Source organism: Sinocyclocheilus rhinocerous, unplaced genomic scaffold (assembly GCF_001515625.1).
Source record: "Sinocyclocheilus rhinocerous isolate Xijiao unplaced genomic scaffold, SAMN03320098_v1.1 scaffold1717, whole genome shotgun sequence".
Lineage (NCBI taxonomy): Eukaryota > Metazoa > Chordata > Actinopteri > Cypriniformes > Cyprinidae > Sinocyclocheilus > Sinocyclocheilus rhinocerous.
Window position 1 is genome coordinate 498412 of NW_015660014.1, and position 8207 is coordinate 506618.

The 8207-nt window shown below is 37.2% G+C and overlaps 1 protein-coding gene across 1 annotated transcript in view; it reads left to right on the forward strand.

The window, feature by feature from the left end:
• Positions 1-8207, forward strand: part of LOC107724793 (atrophin-1-like) — a 31774-nt gene that overhangs the window by 345 nt on the left and 23222 nt on the right. The gene's annotated exons all lie outside the window — the stretch shown is intronic.

Consider the following 8207-nt stretch of genomic DNA (forward strand, 5'->3'; position numbering starts at 1 on the left):
GATAGTTGTATCTCGGCCAAATATTGTCCTATCCTAACAAACCATACATCAATGGAAAGCTTATTTATTCAGCTTTGAGATATATCAATTTAAAAAATTGACCCTTATGACTGGTTTTGTGGTCCAGGGTCACATATATTTATATAGTAAAAATGGTAAAAGTACTGCTTTATTATAGTAAATTAATAATTAAATTAGTATTTTACTGAAATTTTTCTGATTTTCTTGTAGGCCTACACTAGCCACATTTAGTGTGGCATGGCCGTGGTAATGATGGGCAACTCCCTGAAGACACTTGACGGATTTGATCATACTTAGGGCAACACACCAAATACATCTGTGATGCACACTGGGAAAATCAAACAAATGTATGTCAGGCTTTCTGAAGGGATAAGGTGATTGTGATGATATCAATTGATTGTGCCTGTTACTCTAGGAGGCCACTAGATGGCACTGTGTTAAGTGTTACGTGTTGGATACATGGCAATTAAGAAAGAAGAAAAACAAACTAGGGTTGTGTTGTTAAGATGAATAAAGACATACATGTTAAGACTGCACTGAGAAACATTTTATTTAAGGACTAAGACATGCAATTTTGATCAGCTAACTGATTCAATGATAAGAGATCAGATTGTTTTTGGCATCTATGATGCAAAACTCAGACACCGCTTACTGAGAGAAACAGAGCTCACTTTGCAAGAGGCAATTAAAATTTGTCAAGCCAGTGAACTTGCGCAACTTCATGTGAAAACATTTGGTGAAATGATGCCAAAAAGCCTGTCTCCAAGTGCAGATGCTGCAATTGGTGCCGTATCTTTCAAAGAGCTGTGAAACAAAAGGATGGCATTTATAATTGCAAACGTTGTGGTACTGAACATCAGCCTAAGCAATGTCCAGCCTTTGGGAAAAAATGTGCGAAGTGTTATGGCAAAAATAATTTCGCAAAACAATGTTTTTCTAAAGGAAAAGTTAAACAAAAAGGGCGATCTGTCAAAATGATAGAGGAAACTGACCTGTGCAATACATTCTTCGTCGGCATGGTAACCTGTGAAAACAAGCTGGAATCTGAAAACACTAGTGGACACACTGGTGGAAAGTTATCAGTTGATGCACAGAGTCAAGAGGATGCTGTAAAAAATGACAAATGGGTGGCACCACTACAGATCAATGGAGCGCTGGTCACTCTCAAGCTGGATACAGGTGCTAAAGCAAACTTAATTAGCATGTCGGACATCAAAAATATGACAGAAAAGCCAAAGATAAAGAAAAAGCCAATACTTCTCAAGGACTACAATGGAAAAAGCATTGACTCTTTAGGTATATGCAAGCTAAAAGTTACAGTAGCGGGATAGTGTGGCACGGAAACTTCGCACTACACTACCCTCTTGTTCAAAACAAAAAGCAAATGTGAAAATAAAGCAGAAACTCAAGCAACTGAAGTATAGACAAAAGTTCTACTATGACAGGGCTGCAAAGCATCTACAGCCATTGGTGAGGGATGATGTTATCAGAAACAAAAGTGACGAGAACTAGAGCAAGAAGGCCACTGTTATGCAAGAAGTAGCTCCAAGATCTTATACTGTGAAAACAGATGATGGACAAATCTTCAGACGGAACAGACGTGATCTTTTAAAGACTGGAAAAGAAGTGAAAGACCTGAATCAATGCAATGTGAAGTCTGAATCAACTGCATTGTACACAACAAATGACTGCAACACTGATACGAACATAGACACACAAACATCAAACAGCCATACATTCACACTTAGAAGATCCACAAGACCCGTTAAAAAACCTGATAGATTAAATCTGTAAGAAACTGCTGAAAATGTAATAATGAGAAAATTTTCATGTTTGTAGTTCATCATTTGCATTAACTGTGCATATAAAATGTGCAAAAATAAACATTGAGTTAAAATGTTATACTGAGTGCAACTTAAGATGTGTTACAAAGAATACTAAGGTTACTTGTTTATGTTTCTTTGAAGAAAGGGGGATGTGATGATATCAATTGATTGTGCCTGTTACTCTAGGAAGCCACTAGATGGCACTGTGTTAAGTGTTATGTGTTGGATACATGGCAATTAAGAAAGAAGAAAAACAAACTTGGGTTGTGTTGTTAAGATGAATAAAGACAGACATGTTAAGACTGCACTGAGAGACATTTTATTTAAGGACTGAACAAAACACCGCTTACTTGGTTTCTGGGGGCCTGGATAGCGCTCACGAGGACCATCAAACTCGGCTATGCGATTCAGTTCACCCGGTGTCCTCCCAAGTTCAGGGGCATTCGGTTCACCTCTGTGCTGAACAAGGATGCTCCCGTCTTGCAAGCAAAAATTGTAGTCCTACTGGCGAAGGACGCGATAGAGCCGGTCCCTCCAGCCGATATGAAGACGGGGTTTTACAGCCCTTACTTCATTGTACCCAAGAAAGGCAGTTCGTAGCGTTCGACCTGAAGGATGCGTACTTTCATGTCTCGATTCTCCCTCGACACAGGCCATTTCTCTGCTTCACGTTCAAGGGGCGAGCACATCAGTACAAGGTCCTCCCCTTCGGGCTGTCCCTGTCGCCTCGTGTCTTCACCAAGGTCGTGGAGGCAGCCCTCGTCAAATCTTCAGACGGAACAGACGTGATCTTTTAAAGACTGAAAAAGAAGTGAAAGACCTGAATCAATGCAATGTGAAGTCTGAATCAACTGCATTGTACTCAACAAATGACTGCAACACTGATACGAACATAAACACACAAACATCAAACGGCCATACATTCACACTTAAAAGATCTACAAGACCCGTTAAAAAACCTGATAGATTAAATCTGTAAGAAACTGCTGAAAATGTAGTAATGAGAAACTGTTCATGTTTGTAGTTCATCATTTGCATTAACTGTGCATATAAAATGTGCAAAAATAAACATTGAGTTAAAATGTTATACTGAGTGCAACTTAAGATGTGTTAAAAAGAATACTAAGTTTACTTGTTTGTTTCTTTGAAGAAAGGGGGATGTGATGATATCAATTGATTGTGCCTGTTACTCTAGAAAGCCACTAGATGGCACTGTGTTAAGTGTTACGTGTTGGATACATGGCAATTAAGAAAGAAGAAAAACAAACTTGGGTTGTGTTGTTAAGATGAATAAAGACATACATGTTAAGACTGCACTGAGAAACATTTTATTTAAGGACTGAACAAAACAGTGATGTAGTTTTTTCATGACACAGATCTTAAGCGATATGTAGCCTAATGAGGATTCAGGCCAGTGTTTCATAAATACTTCTCCAGATCTATTCGAGGTTTTAACTGGAGGTTATTTCTTTGTTCTTGTCTTTCCACAATTTTATACTTTTGTGTTCTCTGTTTTTGGACACTTCTTTGTGAAAAGTGTCAGTGACTTTCACAGTAGAAAGCTCTTGGGTACCTGCTGCTGAAGGTCAGTATGATCAGCTCTGGGACAGACACAAGGGAGATGGCTACAGAAAGACTATTGAAACATTGCTGTGCAGAACATAAAGTTATTGAGGAGAATGTTTAAATAGTGTGTGTGCTCTGATCTTGAAACCATAAGGCACACATACTGCATCTCTCCTAATGAGAGAAGTTGTGTAAAGTTATAATCAGAAACATTATAGAACCACTGATCTATATAATGACTCTATTATAGATCAGTGTATAGAACACTTAGTTCCGGACTTCCGGTTCTCGAGGTTTTTTTAAATTTTTTTTATTGATTTGAGTCGTTTCTTTATTTGTATCACTCTGCTTGTCTGTATTAGCGCGTTTGCAGACAAGATGTCAGGTCTGTGCATTAGTGTTTTTTTTTTCAGTAACTCTTTCAACCGGTTACCTCATTATGCAAGTAGATGGCGACAAGTTGCTGTCTAATTGAGTGAATCATTCACTGAACCGATTCGTTCAAATTGCGGTTGATTTTGCTTTGGCTTCGTTCGAACCTATTTTAGCAGAGGCAAAAACAGACAAACGTTTCAAATATAAGTTACTCATTATTTTCTTCTTGTTTATTAAGTTGTTGCATTAAAGCAGTATCACGCACATGTCTCTTTCCTAAATATTGATGTGACGCTTATAATTTACAGGGCATAACAGAAAAAGAACAAAAAGTCTATCTTTAATTAGGGCTGGACAATAATTCAATATCAATATGTATCGCGATATAATTTTTTTCAATAACGGTGATATGATTTTTAAACACATTTCCGATATTTCGATATACATTACCAGTGTTTCCCATACATTGATTTATTTGTGCCGTTTGACTTCGTTGAATAAACATGAGCACTGCACATTTCAAAATCTACTCCAGTCTTCAGTGTCACATGATCTTCAGAAATCATTCTAATATGCTGATTTGCTGATTATCAATATTTAAAACAGTTGAGATCCAAAGATCAGCATTTATCTGAAATAAAAAGCTTTTGTATCATTATACACTATTCCATTCAGTATAATTTTTATAATTTTTTTGGGAAAGAAATTATAGAAATTATACTTTTATTTAGCAAGGATGCTTAAAATTGATCAAAAGTGATGATAAAGGCATTTATAATGTTACAAAAGATTTCTATTTCAGATAAATAGTGTTCATATCGATATCGGAATTATATCGTATCGACCGAAATTAAGAAATATATCGTGATATCAATTTTGGCCATATCGTCCAGCCCTATCTTTAATCAATGTTATTAAACATTGTTTCATTTTATAAACCACATAGGCTACTAATTTATAGACTAATTAATAGGTTATACAGATATAAAATCTTGAATGAATATTTAAATCTGTATCAAATCACTACAATTGCAACCAGAGATATGTAGCCTATGAGTTGCTACTGATTTATGAACATGTAATATGCCTAATATAAATATAAACGCGCGATCCTTTCAGTCACAGGTTTACAGGTTTACTGAATGCTGATCGTGTGATGTTGTGCTGTAACGAATTCCAACCCGTGAACTTCGCTCCCTGTTAAACACCTGCAACAGTAAATCAATGCAAAGTAGCTCTGCAGCCAGTCTGAGCATCTCGTGCTTCAAACGGTAGATGGGGACGGCAGACATGATAACGCACGCGCACTTCTGCGAGGTTGGTTACTATGGTTACAACACAATGGGAGCCGGGACAGAGGTCTATTCGAAAGGGAAGAAAAAACTGCAGGAGAGAGAGACTGAGGGAGATGGATTGTGTGTGTGTGTGTGTGTGTGTGTGTGTGTGTGAGAGCGAGAGACCGCTTGACTGGTCACTCCACTGCAGTCTTACAAGAAAGTACAGATTTGGCGAAGCTCTTTTAGTCTAATGCCATCTTTACAATGCAAAGGCAGCAGAGAAGCTAAATCTAAATGAGTTTATATTCCACAAAAACCACAATGGTAGGCTAAAAGAACTTACAAAATATCTTATGAAATTATTTTTGAAAATATAATAAATATAGAAACATGAAATTATAAATATAAAATACAAATTATTGAATTATGAAATATGTGCTCCGTCATGACAATGACAAAGACAGATTAGTACCTTTTTTATGTGACATTGTGTCTTCACAGTTTGAGGCAGGCACAGAGCCACATCAGAGCCTAGCCTGTGTAAAGACACCTTAAAGTATGTGAATTGCTATTGTGATAGTGAAAAGCTTGTTTGTTTACTGCAGGACACATGTTAGCTAGACCAGCATAATATGTGTATATTAGGCTATTTGATTATTGTAATTGTGTGTGTGTGTGTGTGATTTTGGTTTAATAAGAGCAATTTAGTATTGTCAGATTTTAGGGATGTTGGTGGGCCTTTTATATTAATGAAAACGTATTGGATGGAGAAAAGTGGGAGTTATATGCCAGAATGAAGCCAGACTGATTGTACGTTTCCTAAAACAATCCCTAGATAGCTATTTGGTTATAAATAGCTAATAAAATAGGTTATATTATCCAACAGCCAGTATGGCCTTCATGACATCAGCCGAAAGGAAAGTCGTTTCACAGGAAGAGCAAGGCGTTATATTTAGACTAAAGTTACAAATTCAAACTAACTACTTTCATGCTTACTTTTCTGACTTTCAGATTTTTCAAATCTGTATATTTGAAATAAGCCTCATGAACATGGATGATTAGGTTCTGATGAACAAAATTGCCTGTTTCAAATAATAACTTTGCAGGAGTAATGGCACCCCTACCTCATTAAGGTACTACAATTAGGCCCAATTAGTGCCCATTACCTAATCAAGCAGTTCTAGGTTAATTTCCTTAATGAAGTGTGGTAAATCGACAATTAAATAAGCAGTAATTTACATAATAAATACCCTTATCTCGACATCTTTCTTTATTCCTTTTTCCTTGTCTTTCCTTCCCTACCTTGCCATTTTCCCTGAAGAATAAGGAAAATCACGCCCCTTTCCCTCGAGTGGTCGTGCGTCCCTCGCTCACCCCTCCGTGAAGATTTGTCCTCGTACAGACTGCAAAAGAGTCCAAGTCGTCTTGACAGAGGAGCGGGAGAAGGGCAGAAAGAAAAGGGGGTGGGGAAGAATCAAACGTACGCATCAATTTGTACAGTCTTCAGCTGCACCCCGTTTTCTGCGCCGATTTTAGGGGGAGCGGCTGGGAAAACACTGCGTTATTTGCGAAGCCGCGACAATGTAAATCTTTTCGTGCCGCGAGTTGCCTGTATGTTTAAACGCGTGTAGGTCAATGTACAGTACGAACGGCAGCAGGAGAGAAAAAGAAAGGGAAGATACGCATCGCTGGATATTATAGGTAAGAAGAGGAGAAAATGGATGCTTATATTTGACTCTTTGGCCATGTTCAGATGGTTCCCCCTTCCTCGCACTCCCGTCTTTGTGCTTTACTAATGTGCATAGATTGGGCTGAAATCATATTGCAAATCGGGGTGCGTAACCACGCAGGTCTCGAGTGCTCACATTCCACGGAGCTCGACAAGAATGCCATTCGCCATTCTGATCCCAAAGCTTCCTCATATGAGAAGGAAAAGAAGAGGGGGGGGGTGTACTCGCGACCCTTTCTCCTCGTCTTGTCAGGATTGAATGTGCAGTGCATTGTCTGAGAACTGTAATCCAGAGGTCGTCCAGTTAGTACAGTAGAGCACTGCCTCTGCATGCGTATCAATAACAAGCAGCAGAAGAATGGAAGAAAGGAACGTTGCGGTGCGTGGCCGAGCGATGATGCACGTTCGGGTGTCTTAACTCACCCTACCTTTTGGCATCGTGCTTTTACGTGCTAAAGAATTCAAAACCAAAGCAAATTCCAACTATATTTGTGCATATGTGTATAAGAAGGGGACAGGGTGTATGATATGTTGTGTGTGGCAAGCCATTTAAACATGTATTCCTTAAAATTAACTAATACTCTTTTTATATTACTAGTACTTTTTTTATATTGGCGTTACTAGTAAGTAATCCAGTGTTGTGAACAGTATATTTTTCCGTTTTATTAGTACTACGTTCTAGTAATTATCCATTACATATTAGTGTTTATCTCAGCAGTGAAAAGTAACTATTCCATTGTTACTGGTAAAAAATTGCGTTATTTATTATTTATTTGTTTAACCATTGATTTCTTTGGAGATTATGTGCTTAAATATTCACTTATATTGGGTTGTATCTAGTATGCATTCCAGTTGTTGCTGATTCATATTTCAGTTTTACTAGTAACTATTAATTAGGTACTGGTATGTATTTCACATCATTCATAATATTCAAATAGTTATTAGCATTTAATCCCATTTTTCTAGTACTACCCGAATACAAACTAGTACCTGTTTATTAGATACTAGTGTATAATCCATCTATTACTTGTAAGATTTTTTTAATTAAACTGAAGTAGCCATTCTTGCTGATCATTACTCACAAATATTAAAAAAGTTGTAACTAGTGAGAAAATAAATTGGACCAAATTCTAGGGCTGTCAAAAAGGCTGAAAAACTAAATTTGAATTTTGTACTTAAATATGATCAATATTCGAATTATATTCGAATTTAAAATGCATAATTTCAGTTTGGGGGAAAAAAGCTTTTGGCTTGTCTCCTGAGGCCACAAGAGGGCGCATCGAGCAAAATATTACTATTGCACGTTTATTCAAAGCAATAAAATAACATGACAATCTGTGGAAAAAGTGCATAATGTTTAAAATAATGTTTATAAACCAATTATAATTAAGTTGCTTAAACAACTATAAACAA